At 39.3% G+C, this 20,045-nt stretch overlaps 1 long non-coding RNA gene across 2 annotated transcripts; it reads left to right on the plus strand.

The window, feature by feature from the left end:
• The first annotated feature begins 825 nt into the window (after nt 1–825).
• On the plus strand, nt 826–18,858 carry LOC107077843 (uncharacterized). 2 transcript variants are annotated; one of them, XR_011190153.1, is made up of 3 exons: nt 826–1,027; nt 2,299–2,427; nt 18,746–18,858. It is a non-coding gene; the product is annotated as an uncharacterized lncRNA (long non-coding RNA). The 2 variants fall into 2 exon arrangements; XR_001478825.2 differs by lacking the exon at nt 18,746–18,858 and adding an exon at nt 9,884–10,061.
• Nucleotides 18,859–20,045: the final 1,187 nt, after the last annotated feature.

Here is a 20,045-nt window from a genome sequence, read left to right on the forward strand (position 1 = left end):
TCTTATGTTCTTTGCCTGAGATGGGTTGAATCAGAGGCTGTGTGGAGGGTATGTGTTAAGGTACAGTATGTTAAAGGAATCTGAAACCTGTTACAGCCATTTACGGCCAGTATGGCATGTGGATCAGACCAGACAGAATTTCCTTTATTTATTTTTTATTTTGTTTACCTGGTTGTTATATAGCATGCCTATAAGATTGCAAAGACTTTCTACGTCCCCAAGTGCACTTGAGCGATTGTATTTCTCATTTTGTACTCACCCAGTTTGGAACTACTAATTATTTCATTATATTTCAGCTCAAACTGTACTGCACAGGGACAGTGAGGAAAAGCAGACTGGCTACTCTGACCTGCCCAGCTGGCCATACAGCCATTTATCTTTTAACATTTTGCAACCTCCACACTGCCTGACAGGAGAACTAGGCTCCACTTAGTGAGGGGTCATTCCAGCAATGCACTGGAGTTTCTGTTGACTGCAAAGCATGAGAGCCCTGTTTAACTAATCCCATGTACCTCGGTCAGAATTTATGCTGCTTCACGAAGACTCATAGTCGCAGTAAACTAGTGACACGACCAAGACTCAAGTCAGTGATGTCTGGATCAGAGAGCACCCATTCTGCTGAGGCACACCAGAGTGTCTTCTCTCAAAGCTTGACAAAATGTTTGTCCTCGGTCTCCAAACTGACAAGATTATGCGCTGCTTGTAGCTTCCAGTAATGTGGTCGCAGGAAATTCAAGATTCAAAGCACCCCTGCTCACTGTCCGCCCACCCCCAGAGAATCACACATCTGCTTTTCCGGTCCGATTCTGTAAAAGCCACGGCGCTGCGAGCAGATGGGAAAGATAAATGCGGATAACGCTGCCGTGTCTGGAATAACACGGCTCAAGAAAAACAAACGAGGCAAATGAGAGAACATTTCTGCTTGCAGCACATGAAAATAAACTCTTTGTTTGGAACTGGAAAACTAAAAGAAATTATTTCTTTTTTAATTAAAACACCTTTGAAACTCTAACAAGTGTTTCTGAAGGTACCTTGTTGCTTGTATATCTTCTCAATGTGTATCTTCTCTTGTGGTTTATGCTTTTTATAAAAAAAAAATCTAGGTTATTACAGTAAGTGCAATCTGATTATTGAAGTAATTATTAAATGTCAGAGGAAGTTTTTATGTTAAAGTTCTTTTTTTGTGTGGGGTTTGCTGCGGAGGAAATGATAGTGGCCATTTTGTAGGTAAGGGGAGAGTCCCAGAATTCTTTTTAATGACTTTTTGAAATGACAATAGTTTGAAGTCAGAGAGTCTGGTATGTTTTGATTAATGACTCATACAACTACATCATTCAACGTGCCAGGAAATTTCCATTGCTAAACAATATTTCTTTACAAGATAGCAATGGTTAACTTTATTAGTGGTTTAATGGATCGTGGTTTAAAGTTATGATGGTTTTAATGGGCTTCACTGCATTCTATAGCTGATTTTGAGTTCAGAACCGGCAAAATAAAGACAGATGACTTTATTTGCTAAATAAAATCAGTTGTCAATGGAAGGAGGTTAATTATACATCTATGTATGATTTATTTTAATAGGAAAATAGGCCTACCATTGAGGAATGTTATTACATTCATATATCAGAGATGTCCCCACTAGGAATATAGCCTTTTTTAGTTTTAAATCCAAAAATTTCCCAGTTGCATATTATCAGAGATGGAAGAATAAGTTAAAAAAAGTCCATAAGAGAGTGCCCAAAATGTTTTTAGGCTGCAATTTAGATAAATATAAATCAGTAGTTTTGGCAAACTGATCAGAGATCATTACACTGTAAATAATCACAGTGTTTGATCTTCTTTGTCTCCTGTTCTGACACTGTGAATGCTTTCCTGCAAGGTAAATGATCATGACAGTTTGTCAGTGAATGAAAAAGATGGGGTGTCAGCAGTACATTCAGGCACACTATGCCTCCAACAGTATCCTGGTTTTTTAGCTCTTTTCTGGGAAAAGGCGGAACTTTGGCAGAAGGGCTAAAGGACATTGCTTTTGAGAAATACAGCAATGAGCTCTAAAGCCCAATTAAATGCTGGAATCAAAATAAAGCAAAGTAGAATCTGGTCTAGAACTAGCCATTGAGATTAATGACAGAGGATTATGTTTCTCATTGACTTTAAAGTCTAGGAAACTAGAAATCAGGATTGTTGCCTCAGGTTCACCACCAGTTTAAGTCTTGTTTAGGCATGAGGTATTCAGGCTGCAGTCTTCAAAACCAGTGGAATTCTTCAAGGCCTCCTGTGTGTTTATGTTCCTCAAAGGATGCAGGAAAGAGAGAGGATGTGAGAAAGAGGCGGACGGATTTACACTCTCTCCAGTGCTCTGACCTTTACCACAGAAGATTCCATACACCAGAGCTACTCTTTTGATTTTGACAAACCCTAACTGTTGTAAGTATGATTCTTTGGGTACTATCACACTCTTTTCTGGTGGCTTGAGTTCACTAATCTTCATTTTTATTTTTCTCTATGACAGCAGGTATCCTTAATGCGTACTTGGAGTTAACATTTGCTTGACAAAAATAGATTTTTGGCGTGTCCAATTCAGAATGGAAACGTCATGTACTACATTAGTGCACTGCCTATGCCTAATTTCTATGATAAAAAATAATGCTTTTCAAAATGAGTGCAATGCAGCACTGAGAAACCTTTCTGAATTGGCACCTTGCTTTTTTGTACAAACACAGCAGTTGCCAAACTCACAGCACAGTACCACAGTGGTTATCATCACTACTTCACAGCCTTTCGGGTCCTAGGTTCAATTCCAGACTAGAACACCTGCTGTGTAGAGTTTGTATGGTAGCCCAACATTCATGTCAGTTCTATTTCTCCCATTTTTGAAAAACATGCAGGCTAAGTTATAGGGTGTCTACATGCTTGTCTGCTTTGCGGTGGATCTGTATTCCATTCAGGATGTTGTTCCACTTTGTGCATTATGCTTCCAGGATAGGCCCTGGGTTGTTAATAGTAATAAGTTATTGATGGCTTTTACAAATTAATATGGTGTTGTATATGTGGGTTATTTTGTAACCATCTTAAAGAGAAGGAGAGCGATGAAAAACAGGACTGGATTCACAGAACCCATTTCTGTTGATACACAAAATTGCCATACAGAAACTGTTTTGCTTTGACAATGAGATAATTCACCTGAAATTTACCGCTAAGCACAAAGCATCCTGAGCTGGCAACTTGGATATACTTTGCATCTAGCCCACCACTGTAGAAGAACCAGGAAAAAATGGTTAATTTCTCTAGTTTTCGTTTGTAAATTGGAAGGCTCCTGTTTCTTGTTTGTTTTTACAATATGTACTCACAATATTGCTAGGCCTTCCTGCTCCCTCCTCTCTCTGATTGGGCTGTTTGAAGAGGAGCTCTGTAAGACATTTCTTCTCTGGAGTTCAAACTCCACCCTCCCATCTGAAAGGAGCCAGAAGGGACTGTTCTGCCTTATCACCCTATAAACATGTCACCACAAACCAGCTGCACCACACTCCAGCCTCCCTCCTCCCCTCTGCCCTCAGCCCCAGGTCTGGTTTGGGGGAGAGGGGGGGCAATCTGACAGCTTGGCAAGAGGTTGCAGCAGAGGTTGGGAGGTGAGTCACCACGGAGTCTTCTGGAAAACAGCTCAACGATTAAAACCGAACATCCTTTCTGAAGTTATGAAGCTGGGAGGATCACACTGAAAGAATAGGAGAGAGCTCTGAAATATTGACTCTTTTCCCCCCGTGGGTGACTTGCTTCATTCCAGTGCAGCCTAATTTAAAAAGAAGTAATATCCTCTTGGAGCTCTTCAATGGGTAGTAAACACCACAGAATCTCCATTCACATTTTAGGACATGTGATTGTTTATTCTGGTTGGCTGGGTAGGAAGAAGCTTTCTTTCCTAAAATATTTTAACAATGTACTTTGCACTTACCCCAATCCACTACAATCAAAAATACGTTAGCATATTAATGAATTATTTAGCCTATGCCTTTGTCCAAGGTGATTTGAAATAATTGCAATTATACAACAAGAATGCAGATTTCAATCAGCTGTAACTAGGTTGCATAGTAATGTACTGTTTTTGGGAGACTGCGCCAGAAATTTCTCTAACTTAATTCCATTGTTTTGTTGATGAATTGGGCTAGAAGTAAACATGTTTAAGTTTGTGAAACCTAAATCTTATTTGGGCGTTACACTGCAAAGAGTTGTTCAAATTAATCACTGTTCAAATGCAGACAGACTTCAAAATCCAACTAACAAAAAGGTTTTAAATATACAGCATTATTCAAAATAAACATGCCTCACAACAGATATTGGATTCTGTGTATTTTAATGCACTTTGCCTTGGATCTGAAAGTTGCTTTTGATAAAGATGTCAGCAAAATAAATAAACATTAAAAACATAATAAAATATCATACAGTATATACAGTATATAGTTATTGATTTACAGAAGGAAATGCATTTTGTCTGCCTAGTCTCAGGAATAATAATTGAAAAACAGTATTTAATGACAAAAAAGGGAAGTTCTGGCAGGACTGTATGTTCTTTTCTTTATGCATAAAGTGTCTGAAAAGTGCTTTAAAGAACAATAAAAATGAAGATTAGTGAACTCAAGCCACAGGAAAACAGTGTTTATGTTCTTATTATGATTTGAGGAATCAGAAGTGTTTCCCTAATAATGCAATATCTAGTGTCTGTTTTCAATTAAGGAAGGATAAGCTCAAGTGCTTAGTCCTTAGCAACAAAACCATCTGGGGAAATCATAGCAATTGACAATTTTATTATTGTAAGACAGAAGTATTTATTTCTCTATGCTGCTTTATAAACAAATCAACTGGGTCCTTTTACTGTAACTCCTTAAATGACTGAAAAATCATTTTTCAATTTAGACAGCTTAGTTTACAGAGAGCAATCGAGGATAATACAGGCATAAATATTGTATTCTGCTCTCATTTTAAGATACTTAAAGAAGGTATGTGAATTTATATCCAGATCCTTCACTCCAAATGAAACTGTGCAGAATCAGCCTGGAGGCAAAAAACATGTTGAAAGCATAATCTAGCTAGATAAAAGCAATGATCTAGCTAGGTAAGCACACCTAAGAATAAGCATTGCATACTCAGGAAAGGAAGGCTTCTCGGGAGGGAGATAGTTGGTGTTGATATATTTTTTAATTTTCTTAAATATATACAGATAACACAATGGAGAACCGCTATTCTGTGTCAGCTCCTACCTTTCATTTCTATGCTTGCTTACCCCATCAATAAACGATGACCCTAACAAACGCCTCTGTCATCAAGGTTAAGTGTCAGGGAAAGAGTTTTAAAATTGTAATTCTGTGGAACTCCACTATAATTAACTGTACTCAGAGACATGAATGTGTTTTTAATACTTCATTTTTGGGAATATGTACAGTAAATAACTGCATTTGAGCATTTTCCCAGATCAAATCATTCAATCAAGATGAATGTACTGTCACTCCCATTATTCTGTCTTCCTACAGCTGAGGTTGAGCTATGAGGTTGTATTACTTTTTGATTACAGATGTGTAAGTTGTAAGAGCTCCATTACTGGGAGAGAGTGATCAAATCCTACAGGCTTCAATTTCAAATGTTTTGGAAGTTTGTGTAGAGTTGGAAGACTGTCTGACTTAGAGTACTCTGGAAGGTGCGTGACATGCCCTTGTCAGCCACATATAGCTCTCAAGGTCATTAAGACAGGAAAACATAATGATCTGACAACTGATTGTCTAGTTCACCCACACTGATGGTTTCCTCAGACTGAGATGAGTTTTTGCTCATCAAAGCATCATTTGATGATGATCATAAACCATCATCAAAGCATCATCATTTGATGAGTTTCGTTTCCCAATGATCATTAATTCAATATGGTCAAGGAGTGAACCAGGACTGAACACCATTTAATTATGTAGGCAACTCATGATTAAAGAGGAAGGTTTATACTTAAAATGTAATATTGTTTGAATGAATCTGTAGATCTTTGTCTTATTTACAGTGTTGTAGGTTACTTCTGAAATATATAATTTCATTATGCCTCTGAATGAATCCACTATGTGTACAGCAGGGGATTATGTACTGTATAATGAGGCATTAGAACTTATTTGTTTCTTATTAATGCCTCTTTGTATACTGTATATGCAATATGTTACCAGCTCATAACTGTTCATCGTTCAGAGCATGATGAAGATGTTCATGCAGGAGTCAGAAAACCCTGTTGCGGAATGGTATGGTATACACTTGACCCTATCACTTTGTTTCAGAGGATCGTTTTAGTATCACAATGTTCTATTGGTCAGCTTTTGGTGTTTTTCACATCTGGCCTTTTGGCTTTCAGATAGAAATGGACAGTCATTGGCTTTCTGAAGTTGGTTTAAAACGATCGGTCGAAAGATCCCAGTTCCTGTCATGCAGGTGTCTCCTGCCTATAATTGCTGCCTTCGCTGGCATCCTCAGTAGACACCATATTTTGAGCAGACCACACACATTTGGCTCTTTTAGATTTTGTCTTTATAAGTCCCAGTTTTCTGGCACTGTGCACTGACAGTGCAAGTCAATGGCTATTATGACTGCAGCTGTGTCACTTGTGAGATCCTGCCCTTTTCCACTATAGCTATTCAAAGCTGTTACTTATGATCATGTTCTCTAAAAGCCTCTTTAAAACTGCAGAAAAAATGTACCTTTAAAAAGTAACACATAATTAGATGGCAAATGTGTGATAGCTACAGTAGTTCAAATACAGAATATTACTTCACCAGTCCAGCTCTAGTAATGTCATACTGAATATTTTACTCATCTTTTGGAGTCTGTGATGTTAAACTGATGTTGCCTCTGAACTGGATAGTGTGCAGTTTGGTGCTTGCTGAGACTAATTTAATCAAATAAATGGAAGTTTGATTTGTTTAAGAAAGGAGACTGTGAGAAAGAGAATGGACAGAAAGCATTGCTTTCTAGGACAAACTCCGGCTGCTCCAAAAGTGATCTGGTATCTGAAAAGCAACAATTCATTTAATTGCATACAACCACTATAATATTATCAATGCCAATGCTTTATTTATTAGAACCTTGAGGTTTATTCTTCAATTTGGGAGAGAAATTTGGGAATGTATTGATAGAGGTGTCAGATTTAAAAAAAACTGTCGGAACAGATTACTCATGCGTATATATTCTAAATTAAAAGCCAGACCTGATCAGCTTTGCACATGTAACAACAGGAGACTTGGAAACGCATTCTGTAAGGCATAGATGACAAGGTTGCTTTGAGTTTCAGTTAAAATGCGGAATGAATATGCAGCCATTTCTCAGAAATGTAACCAAACAATGTGTGTTCTTCTAGGCAGGTGGTGCAGCAAGTTTTGTTTGTTTTTCAGTACAGTATTTTAAACTCACTCATGTGTCCCACATGTGGTGCAAAGTGATGTCCAACATTTTGTCGGCTGCAATTTTGACACCTACTAAAGGTCAATTTAGACACAAAGCAAGCCAGCAGGAGTGCCCTTGATAATGTTCTAATGAAGCCATGTTTCATTGCAAACTAGGACCAGATTTTGTATCTGACTTTAGCCTGGGAAAATTCCACCCACGTCCCAAATGAGCAATCATAAAAAATGGAGAGCCAGAGAGGCTTCTTTCAAGGAACCCACATTTCATGTTTCAGAGCTCACTTGCGGTGTGAGTGGTTAGGATGCAGCAGTAATAGAAGAGATAGCAAATCCTGAGTCTGTCTTCCAGCCGTCTGCCACAGGCACCCTCTTTGACCCCACAAGTGCACTTTGAAACTTTGGCCTCCCCATCTGGGTCTCTGTGCATTATAGAAGAAAAACAAACAGAGATGTTATATATAAAACATTTCTTGTCAGATTTAGTTGTTAAAAAGTCAGACATGACTAGGTCTGCAGGGTAAAGACAGAAAATAATAAAAAAAATAATTATCCAGTTTGACAAATGCACGAAAAAGTGCTGACTGTGCCTATTGACAGTGTATTTCTCAAAAGCAATCAGTGCCGAATGAACAAATCTTTTATGAGAGGGATCAGTTTGTCCTATGGTGGCATTGTGGTGCAGAAGTTAGCATTACTGCCTCACAGAACTGGGGCATTGAGATCAATTCGGAGGTGAACTGAGGTGCTATCTGCATGGAGCTTGCATGTTCTCTTTGTGTTCACATGGGTTTCCACCAGGTGTTCAGGTATCCCACATTTCAAAGACATGCTGGTAGGTAAATTGGTTTCTGAGAAAAATGGAACTGCTGTTAGTGTGTGGGGATCTGTCTGTGCTTGCCCTGCGATGGACTGGTGTCCCGTCCAGGGTGTTGCTTGCCAGGATTGGCTCTGGCTCACCCACAACCCTGAATTGGAAGATGCACTTAGATAATGGATGGATGTTGTCCTGCTTGTAATATATACTATACTATTTTTGGTAACTCAAGAATCAGCATGCCAAATTCATAATGAATTCTGACTGAACAGCATGAGGATACACAAAGAAAGTCTCCTGCATTTCGTCTGCCTTCATTAACCTAAAGCCCAGCATTAACTCTTACTGCCACACATATGAAAATCTGCAGCTGCTATCAGTATTAGTTGTTCTTGTTATAAAAAATGACGGACAATCCCTGTTAATGGACTAATCCATTGGCTTTAAAAATCCCAGATCTTGCATTCCCTAAAGCACACTTGCTATGATCTTATCAATTACAGCTTATTTACATTAAAAAGTACAGTAAAAGATATTTGGATTAGAAGTACACTAGGATTTCCACTGGTGGTTGATAGTAATGTAACAAGAAAAGTGTTGAGGGCTGGCAGAAAGTGGGTGTGTGTGTTGGGGGGAGGCTTGTTTTTAGGGGGGGGGTGCTTTCTAGTTGGTTATTATTGGCAGGTACATGCCTGTAGTTCCAGGTGAATCTGGCGCCTGGGATGCCCTGCTTTGATCCGAAGGAGGGAAACATGAGACTGCAGAACAGGTCTGAGAGCTTGCATTTATTCGCTGGAGGGGCTTTTGCCTGTTATTAAGCAGCCTCTCTGATTGATGAAGTATGGACTCTTGGATTTATGAGCTTACTCAGGAAGCGATGAATAACAGGGGTGGTCCTGTCCTTTAATATCTTGTTGTCTGGAAGCCATGAATTAATCTGTGCACTCCCTGTCGAAGTGAAATAGGGTTGGGGATTAGTGAAGAATGTGGGCTGACAGAAGACTGTCAAGAGATCTTTTAGTGAAACAGACCAAAATATATAAACACGCACTCAATGACTGGAATATTTATAATTCTCGGTTTGACTGACCACTGCCTAGAGTTTAAAGTGAATGAGCTGTATTTATAAACATAAATTAGCATAAACACTCTAACAATTCATACTCCAAGATCTCTAGAAGAAGGTCTAAAAATATTTTTGCACACAGGCAAGGTTATCTCAGGTGAGAAGTCATGCTAATATTTTGGTTCTCGTTGGCCAAGGCAGATGTGAGAGGACGTGGGAAGGGCTGTAGGAAAGATGAGTGCGTATCTGAATGCAAGGGCAAAGATTGTACTGCCACTAAATGATTGATACAAGGCTTCACAAATTTAGGTGGCATACAGCAAAGAAATCGGAGTGTCTCTTTGAGCTGTCACCTATTGACAGATGGTGTGGCGTATTTTATGAAATCTTCACGGTTTTAAAGAATATGTTAATGGCTAACCTTGCCTAACAGGAATTTTCATCAACATTCTGCATCCTTTTTAAGAGTCTTCCTTCTTGTTTGGTGAATTCTGAAAGAAGGTGATTTTTGAATGCATCAATTGCATGTTTTATTGAATGCTTATAAAATGTTAGTTGCCTTTTTTTTTGTTTTTGTGACAGGAAGGAACAATCACTACAGGTTAGGAATGGCGATGATGATTATGAATGGGCCAAAACTTCAGCTGCTGCAGAGAGCAGGCCATTTATGTGACCTCAGTCAGCAAAATTGTTTACATAGATATTGATGTCCTCACCTCCATTCCCTGTATTTCGAAACAACGCTAAACATTGTTGTGACAATAAAGGCCCTATAAATTCTGAATGTTTGTCAGATATCTGTGATGCAATGAAAGCTTTTGTGGCAGCGTCTGCCATGTACAATTTGCCTTTTTGAGTAGTATAAAATCCTTGTGGGATGTTTGTCATTCCCCAAAACCCGTATGGGTTCAGTTAAGTTTTTCAAGACAAAATACTGATTCAACTGCTAGACCATCCCAAGTTTCATCCATTCTTGATTAGAAACTGGAATCATTGGCCTATAATGGTTTCCATATTTGGGGGAAGGAAATGCATTTCAGTGCATCAACTATCCAGGGATTAATCTTTAAGGGAATTAACATGAAAAGGTTGACATTTATAAATAGGATTTTAATTCCTGTGGTGGAACATTGAGATGGATTGAGACATTTTCTGAGCTCTCCTTGCCTTAACAAGCTCAATGAACATGTTCAGACACTGACTGGGAGCTGGACTCATGGGCTGCTGTGCAGTGTTTTTTCAGCGATTTGTGTTACAGCATTTTACTCAGCAAATATTTTCCTTTTCTTAAATGTATTTCCTTTGAGTATTTATATTCCTCCAAAATACTACTTTTTGGGGGGGCAAGAAACACACATCTCTGTGCCCTGCCACCTTACTTGTTCTGCATCCATTCACTTACTCATCAATTTCTTTAGTAAAAGTTTAAAAGTCAGGTTAGATGAAGTTTTAGCTCTCGTGTTTCAATTTATTTGTCATCTTCAACATTAATCCTGTTGTATTAATACAATACATCATTAATACCCCTGTCTTGTTGAGACAAAGCGGTGTAATACAGATGCATGATAAGAAACCTCATCTCATTTTTCTGACTGGTCTTGCAGTATTAATTGAATATTGTGACTGGCAGGTAAATTATACAGACATTTATTATCATTGGAATCAAAAATAACAACTGCAACCTTGAAATATTGTACTTACTCTTTCACAGGCTATGATCTCTTCAAACACAACAATGTGGTTATTGGCAATTGAAAAAAAAGGTTTTGTCTGCGTATGAAAACTAATCCTGACATTCAAATTGAATTGCTCTTCAACATGACTGCTTCTTCCATACTTTTTCAGAGGTATGAAATGGCAAGATTAAAAAAAAACAATAGGTTCCACCCAATTTATTAGCTGGTAGAAGTTTAAAAATTAAATTGAGATGACAGAAAAATGTTATCATAAAGGCCCAACAGACTCCACTTTGGATTCTTGAAAATTATACCCTCTTGATGCTTTTAAAGCAAAGATGAAGTGAAGCATTTTAATTGCAGACATCCAATACCTTTTATAGCTCTTCCAAAACTAAGGATTCAACCATTTTGGAGGTTGTCTTACTTTAAACAAACATATACAGTATCAATGTGAAAGGGGATTCAATAAAAGATTCAAAGACTCCAAACCACCTCCTGCACTGCTGTTCTCAAGGTGTTATTTAATCCTGCACAGCCAAATAACTTCAGCTCACTATCCTGATCATCATGGTCTTTTCAAGCGGCCATTTTGTACATTTTTTGCATTTCTTATTTCCACATTGTATTTTTCAGTTAGTCTTTTGTGGTTGATTTTCTTGCCCACACACTGCCCCAGACGTGTAAAATATGAGAATAAAATGTAAGATTCCGCTTCACTCCACTTCTTAATATAAAGCAAATCCGATGTACTTCATAACGAGTGTAAGTAAGTGTGTCAGAGCTCTGGGCCTTGTCACATCTAGAATGGCACACGTGTATGTAGTCCCACACAAAAAGTCCAACAAAAGCACAGGTTCAAGTCTGAGTCACTAGTTGACTATGACTGTGATTCCTCAAGCAGTGACACACAATGGGCTGAGCGCCACCAAGGATGAGGTTGGAAAAGTCTGCCAGGGTTATTTGGGCTTACAGTGAGACAGTGACGTGCTGATTGTGCTGAATCCCCATGTATGGATGCCAAGTCACAGGCTCAAAGGTGGGCAGGCAGGAGGAGTCTGCTTACACTTTCTCATTCTCCCCGTGTGTGAACATACCTTTCGAGCTGAGGTATGAACACACAACTGACAATTCCACATCTTGCGGATAGAACAAATTCTAAATTTTTCAAATAAAACAAAAACAGTTAGAAAAATGTTATGCAACTTGTAACTATAATGGCTTACCTCTTAAAAGTAACCTTCCCCAACACTTTGGGGACATAACCTTTTATAAAGTCCATTGAAAAATCTACAGTACTTTAACCAACAAATTAGACTGCATATTTTAATCCTGACTCCTTTTTTTATCAGTGTATGAGGATAACAGTTGATATGATGTTTGAAATAGAGCCAAGGTTTAACTCCTGTAAGAGATATTTCAACATCAAGGGGAGCCATGCAGTTCATTTGACTTGAGTCTTATCTTAATGGGTGAATTTGATTTCCTCTGGTTGAGACCCACTTTGCTGTGTAAAGCCATAGGTCTGGTCAGTCAGCCAGCTGCAAAGCATTTATCTCCCACAGTACCTCACAGTACCAGACTCTGCAGACCTCTGGGTGCGGTCTGGAATTCAGACAGAGGAAGTGTGAAACCTTCACAGAGTACTGTATGTTCTACAGCAGCTGTAGCCTGACCATAATCTCGAATGCTGGCAGTCAGCTTGTGATTGCAATAAAATTAGTGATCCTTCTCTTTTTATTTTATCTGTGCTAAACAAGCCAGAAACAGAGAGTCACACAAATGATTTAAAGCTCTTGATTTCTGGGTTGCCTCTGTGTTTTGGAATTATATAACCCAGAAGCATGTGTAAGGTGAAGTGTTTTTGGAAAGTAAATTTAACATTTTTGAAAGAGTGCATTTATTCTAGATGAACATAAGATGGTATTGGTAAGTGGTTACAATGTGATCAAGGAAGATCAAGGATGTCTTGGGGTAAAACTCGGGAACTTTCAACTAAAGGATTCAGATCCCATTTTTGACACAAAGAGACCTTGCCCTCAACTGATTTATCTAGTTCAGGATTTAAAAATTAAATAAAATCTAGTGAAGAGCAGTTTGAAGAAATGCTTTGCATGGGTATAACAGGGCAAAATTGAAAGAGAAAAAATTGAGCCCTGTGCCAGGTCGTGAAGATGCAATGACAACTTTTACTTTTTCCTCACGACTGGCTTCTGTCAACATGGCAGTGAAGGGAGTGTGCCCAGGATGTTGATAGGTACTTAGTTCAGCGTCCAGAACTTGTATGGAAGCTGCCATTTCAGAAAAAAAGGGCAGATAATAATCAGACAGAGGTCCTGACCGCCCTGATGAAAATAAGGTGACAGAGAGCGAGTGAGTTGCACACCCCACTGTGGCTTCAATTTTTCGTTTGGCAGAGAGGCTGTACTTGTTTTTGCTGTAGGGCAAGTTGAATTAAGCTGAAGTGGAAAGAGTTCAGTTGTAAAAAAGTGAAAGCCCTGTTATTTAAATAGCATAGAAAGGGTTTCATAAGCACATCAAGGGTGCGTTCTAATTTGTAACAAAAGGAAAGTAGTTGAATACATATACAATCAGTATCTTCACCAGCAGAGATCTGTATTTTATGCCCAGATTGAGAAAGAAAACATAAATAAAGCTAATTTAAACATTTGGGATCTAATGCGGTATTCTCTCACCAAGGACCAAGAGCAAGAGGCAATTTGAACAGGCACATTTCTGTGTCCTGCTTGCAAGAGTTTCCACACCAAGCTAGTACAGTCTAAAGACAGATGAAATGATGACAAATACAGACTTAATCTTTGCCCCGTTCATTACGGCATTCATTCTCTGCGTCCATACAGCATGTATTACATACATTCGTATAACATAATAGTCTCCTTGCAATGTTTTCTATCTGAATACTTTTCAAGTTTAGAATGTGAGCACAGAGTGTTTACTGGCACCCCGCCTTTTTGTAGCGTGTTCAGCCTTATTTTTTTTCCCCTTCCATTTTTGTTTAATTTGTGGAAAAAGCTATAAACATTTGTGTATGATTTGTGGAAAATAAACTGTCCGGAGGTTGTGCTTTTTGGAAGGGAGAGGGCCTCTTGACTGCGCTGGGAGACGAGTGCTCAAATCTTTGTGGTGAAGTGTTAAACTATATATAGCCCACAGCAGGTCAGAGAAGGGCCAGAACTTGCGTCAGCTTGTGGGGTAAATAGTTGTCTTTTGGCAGCAAACTGTCTTTTTTTGTGAAAATTCAGCAAAGATTCAAGTGGCTGAAGAGGAGGAGGGGAACTTTGATATTAAAAGTTTGTGACTCTTATTATGGATTGCACAACTGGATTTCATTAAGTGAAACAGGACAAGCAATGATTAACCTTCCTTTCCTTGGGGACTCTGCATTCTCTCATTCACAGCCTGTAGAGTCTTGTCTTTGTGGTCAAGTGTTACAGGGGATACGTTTACTTATACTTTTCAACTTGTGCTGTATTTTTCTCGTGGCTTTCTGTTTGGGTTTAAAACCGGTCATTGAAACAGACAATAACCTATTTTTTTTTAAATCAGAATTAGGAATGTTAAAATGTGGGTGGAGGAAGGAGGGCCAGAGATGGGTGGATTAAAAAGAGGGCCCTGTGTATAGTCTCTACAAGATGAGTTTCTATAGCCCTGGCAACACTATCCTGTCCCTTCTTTCATCATAAGGTGGGCTATGTCTTCTGTCTGTGCTGGCTTCTAGGTCTCACCTTTATCCATCCATTTTTTAACAGCTCCTTAACAGGTTATGGGGGAGCCGGAGCCTATACCAGCATGCAGCTGGTGTAAGGCAGCGTACACTGTGGATGCCAGTCTATCACCTGGCAGACAGACACAAACACAAACACAAATGCACACACATTTCTGCCAGGGCCAGTGTTTCCCAGAAGCCAATATCTCTTTGGACTGTCGGAGGAAACCGGAGCACCTGGAGGAGACCCACGCGGACATAGAAACAACATACACACCAGGAATTGAACCCAGGGCCCAAGCGCATTGAGGCAGCAATTTAAACAACTGCACCAAGGTGCTGCCCTCTTAACCGTGTCTGCTTCATAAAATAATGACTCACAGGTCACCAGTTCCATGGTGTCAGATTTCTGCAATAGTAACCATACGAGCTATATGAGTTGTCAAGTCAATGCTGCTAAAAGTGTAATGGGAGCTGTCCAGGCTCCCACAAAGCAAATTTCAGGACCCTAAGCAGACGATTTAATCTGGAAGTAAGTGGAGAAGGACATCAGTGAAAGGTACAGCATGATTGGACAGGTAGACAGACAGGGGGGCGTGACGACGATGAAAAACATGGTTTTGAAAAACAAGTTCAGAAGGTCTCAGGGGAAAATCCAGGGCCCAGTCCAAAACTGGGGGATCCATCCAAGACAAGACAAACACGATTAAAATCCAGAAGGGAATCCAGAACAGGGACAGGGAATAAAACCAAAGTATTGAGGCCAGACAGACCGAGCCCCAGATTCAGCTGGTCAGGACGCCGTGAGGAAGCCTATGCCATCGGGTCTCTCCTGGACCCTCTAGTAGGCGGGCTTCCAGGCATTCATCTTCCAATGCTGAGCCAGGAATAGCGAGAGCGCCAGGCTTAAATAATGAGTCAAAACAGGGGGCAGGTGTAAGTAATCAACTAAAATACGAAAGGGATGGAGTGCCCTTAAGAGGAGGGATTATGACCATGACAAAAAGATTGACACCTAAAGGATTTAAGTGAAGAGTAGGGCTGACACCAGGTGTGAAGAGAGGATGCAGGATGTTTTCTTTAATACTCCAGTTTTGGAGAAAGAACTGTGAGACATATTTGGGTTAACATGTTCAGTGTTTTTTGTGTGATAATTTGCTTGGTGTGAGTGAAGTTTTATTTTATCTCTGACCCAGGGTAAAGTGTGGTGTGGACGGTTGAGGAAAGAATGAAGGCTCGCACTGTGTCCGTTCTTCTTTTTTCTTCTTCTTGCTTGGTCTGCTAGTTTTGTTTTGTTATTATCAATAAAGTTTCATAATCGGCCAGTGAAAGCTCTGTTTTCCTTCACATGAATGCCTAAAACCCTATATGGAACCCAGGATTTGACACTACATCTGTAGCGTAACAAGCAACAGAGGCTTGGAAAGCATCCTGTAATATTGCTCAGAGCTCACTGATCTTTTTCAAGCTTCTTAAAGAAATTCCACTGAAGAACAACAAAATTTCAAACCAGGATAGTTCTAGATAGTTAGGTACTAATACCTGACCCCATACATGTGCATTTCCTTGTTCACGTTTTCATGTTGACTCTTGTCAGTTTCCTTCCGAGTTTGAAAGCTTTAATGATGTATGTTACACCACATATTTCTCTTCTTGTTCTTTGGAAATTTCTTATTTTTCTTCTCAGAAATTTTGATTTCTTCATCCCAGTTTTGTTGTACTGTATCAAATCCTTGTGAAAAACAGCCTAGCTCCAGCTCCAATTGGTTTTGGAGCAGAAATAAGCTGTAGCAGGCAGTACAGAGTTTTAGCTATAGCTTGGGTTATGAGGTCATGGGTTCAAGTCCCTTGCTATAGACACTGCTGTTGTAGCCTTGAACAAGGTAGTTTACTCCACTTGGTCCAGTCCAGCCTGCTGTGCAGTTGGGTCCCAGCATTGCTCGGAATGACCTTGAAACAGTCCCCTGTCCCATCCAGGTCAGGCAGGTGTTGTATAGTCTGAATAGTCCTACAGAAACCAGAAGCTTCGGTCTGGTGAGCCTCCAGGCTCCAGTATGGAGTTTGCATTTCATGGTGTGAAATCTATACCCTGACCATCATGCATTGCATTTTTTTATCAAACTAAGAAGAGCATTGTTTTATCCTAAAGAAAACTCTGAAGATTATCATCGATTATCATATTGCGTAGTCATATCATAAGTCTTTGAAAGGGAGGATGGGAAATTACACTTGGGGAATCTGAAAAAAAAGTATTTAAGTGTTGCCATTTGTTCTTTCAGAGAATTATCATGGTTACTTGGAAAATTGTATGTGTGACACCCCATTGAGAAAACAAAAGGTCATCTATTTTGCTTTGAAGAACTTATAACCCATTTCTTGATTATAATACATGGTATTTTTAAAATTTCTTCAAGTTCAGATGTAGTCTAAAGCAATTAAATCATTGAAAAGTTCAGTTGTGCAAAGCAACCTTGATGTCATGATGATTGTGCACAAAAAAGTCATTTGATTCTAATGTCAGCAAAGCAATAGCGCTCATTTTCAAAACAGCCCACACAACTGTTCCATTTTCTAGCCTCTGTAAGCTTTAAATAAACTTCATTTTAATCAGACTTACATGCAGTAATCTCAGTCTTATTGTGTCACATATTTATCCATCTGTCCATTTTGTAACTGCTTTATGTGGAGGAGCCAGAACCCATCTCTGCAAGCATTGGGCACAAGGCACAATACACCTTGGATGGGACACCAGTCCATTGCAGGGCACACACACACAGGGGCTCATTTTCCTAAAAGCCAATTAACCTACCACGTCTTTGGACTGTGGGAGGAAACTAGAGCACCCGGAGGAAACCCACATGAGCATAGGGAGAACATACAAGCTCCAATGAGATAGCACCCCAGGTTTGGATTTGAACCCAGGGCCCTAGCACTGCCAGGCAGTAATACTAGCCTCTGCCTGGCCCCCATTTATTTATCAATCAAGCAAAGGAAAAGAGTTAAACGGATATTGCTGAAATAATCAGGTTAAAAATATTTCAACTGTTGCCTTTGTCCTGGTCCTCATCCAAGCCAATGCTGTGGAACTGCTGATCATCAGTTTCTGCAAACTTGCAAAATAACAAGTTACAGATACATAGTCCAAACAACATCACCTAATGATGATTAGACAAAACCTGTCTCTGTGCTGGGAAGAGGTTTTCCTTCATTTTATTCACCTTTCATATTTTCATTGTAATAAGTTGATCTGATAGTTCAAGCCCTTTCCAGTTCTTATTTTCCACTTCTTGCTTCTTATTTATTCCCATGCATGGCCTACATGGTTTTCCCATGAGAATCTTTAGATTTGCCATTTTCTTGAAATATTATTGCTTGGAATAAAAAGAAAATCACACGATGAGACATCTCTACACCAGTGTATAGGTGAAATGCATAAAGCTTCAGGAAATGGATGAGCAAGCGTTGTGTTACTCCATTTTGTTTATTGAATCTATGATTGAGCACATTTTCACCACTTGGTTTACTTGAGTGCTGAACCTTGTATTATTAACCTTGTTGCATTTTCTGCTTCTTAGGTAACGGCAAAAGCCTATTGGGACTGTACTAAATAATAATAATAATAATAATAATAATAATAATAATAATTGCTTACACTTATATATGGCTTTTCTGCACACTCCACTCAAAGCACTTTACAGGTAATAGGGACTCCCCTCCACCACCACCAAAGTGCATCTGGATGTGGACAAAACTGCTTCTGTCAGATGTATTTTTTTGTTAAGTAAGGCCAAAACTTGCATATAATATGGAACATACCAGAAGATGAAAGCTAGTTGTTGGATGTTTTACAACACCTTAAACACAGCTGTCTTTGGAGATGATGGAAAGAGTCTGCAGAAAGCATTCCAAGATTAATAACAAATCTCTCAGAGATTGTTCTTTTTGCTGTCACATCCCTCTGAGGGTCAACATTTCGCCTCTTGTGTTCCAGAAGTCGTCAGTCCGCTTGTGTAAACGTCTTGTGTCTTTTTTTCTGCACAGCCCAGCCATTGAGGGAGACCATGCTGTGCTGTTATCTTCAGGGGTTGAGTTTACACACACACATACACAAAGAGAAGAAACAGCTGCCTCGCCCAACTCGGGGAACTCTTTCTTCTGAGGTACTTGACCCTGCTGTTTACTTAAGTGAAGAGTAATAGCCACAGTATTGTGTACTTAAAAGGTCAGAGGTCAATGTGAAGGCAGCCGAGTGTGTCTCCTGACCAAGTGTTTGTCCTCAATCTCAATAGAGTGCTGGGAGAGGAGCTGTCACGGACCTGAGAGCTGGACTCTACCTCACAGGTCACGATTGATTGAAACAGGCTACCAGCTGGGCCATGGCCACAGTTATCCTGGGTGAATTTCTCACGCGACGCATGCATTCACATGCAGTTGTTTTGGAAAACACAGCAAACTTTCGTGAACCCAAGTCCCTATAAGTCTGGCAAGTATGATTGAAAATGGGCATATTTTCCTAAAGTGGGATGAGTAATGTGGTATTTGAGAAGTGCTGATCATATTACACAATTTTCTGTACCTTTTTTACTTTCTTTGTTTAGCTTAGGGAGTTTTAATTAAATAAGTACTTTCAGCTATATATAGTACAGTATGTATTTTTGTTTTATTTTAAACAAAGTAATGAGATTCTGCAATCTGGCAACACTAGTTGTGTGAAGCGTTAAGAAACGTGAAGGATTAAGGGGGAAGTTTGTTGACACTTTGCATATGAGCATTATTATAGCATCATATTATAACATCACAGTTGTGCATGCTATATTCACAATAGTATTCATATACAATATGTGGGGCAACATGGTGGTGCAGTGGTTAGTATTGCTGTCTTGCAGTACTGTGGCCTGGGTTCAATTACCGCAGTACCATCTGCATGTTTATATGTTCTCCATGGGTTTCCTCTGAGCACTTCTATTTCCTCCCACAGTCCAAAGACATGGTAGGTACTGGTAGGTTAACTGGCTTCTGGGAAAACTGGCGCTGGTGTGAGTGCCAGTTTTTGTGTCTGTGTGTGCCCTGGGACGCATACATTCGTGCAACCATACTCCCCTACTACCATGTACAGTATGGGACAAAAGTGGTTGGATAATGGATAGATGGATTCATATTTGTATTTTCTAATAATAGTATGGGTGACCTCCAATATTCTTATAATTGAGAGCCCTGAGTATGTTTTTTTTAAACTATATACTCATCGGAAAATATTATTCTACATTTATTGAACACTCATTCATTTTGTACTAATTTAGCACATAAAATACATAAAGACAAAAGGTGAAAGCCATTAATG

This window comes from Lepisosteus oculatus, chromosome 8 (genome assembly GCF_040954835.1).
Source record: "Lepisosteus oculatus isolate fLepOcu1 chromosome 8, fLepOcu1.hap2, whole genome shotgun sequence".
In the NCBI taxonomy this organism is placed as follows: domain Eukaryota; kingdom Metazoa; phylum Chordata; class Actinopteri; order Semionotiformes; family Lepisosteidae; genus Lepisosteus; species Lepisosteus oculatus.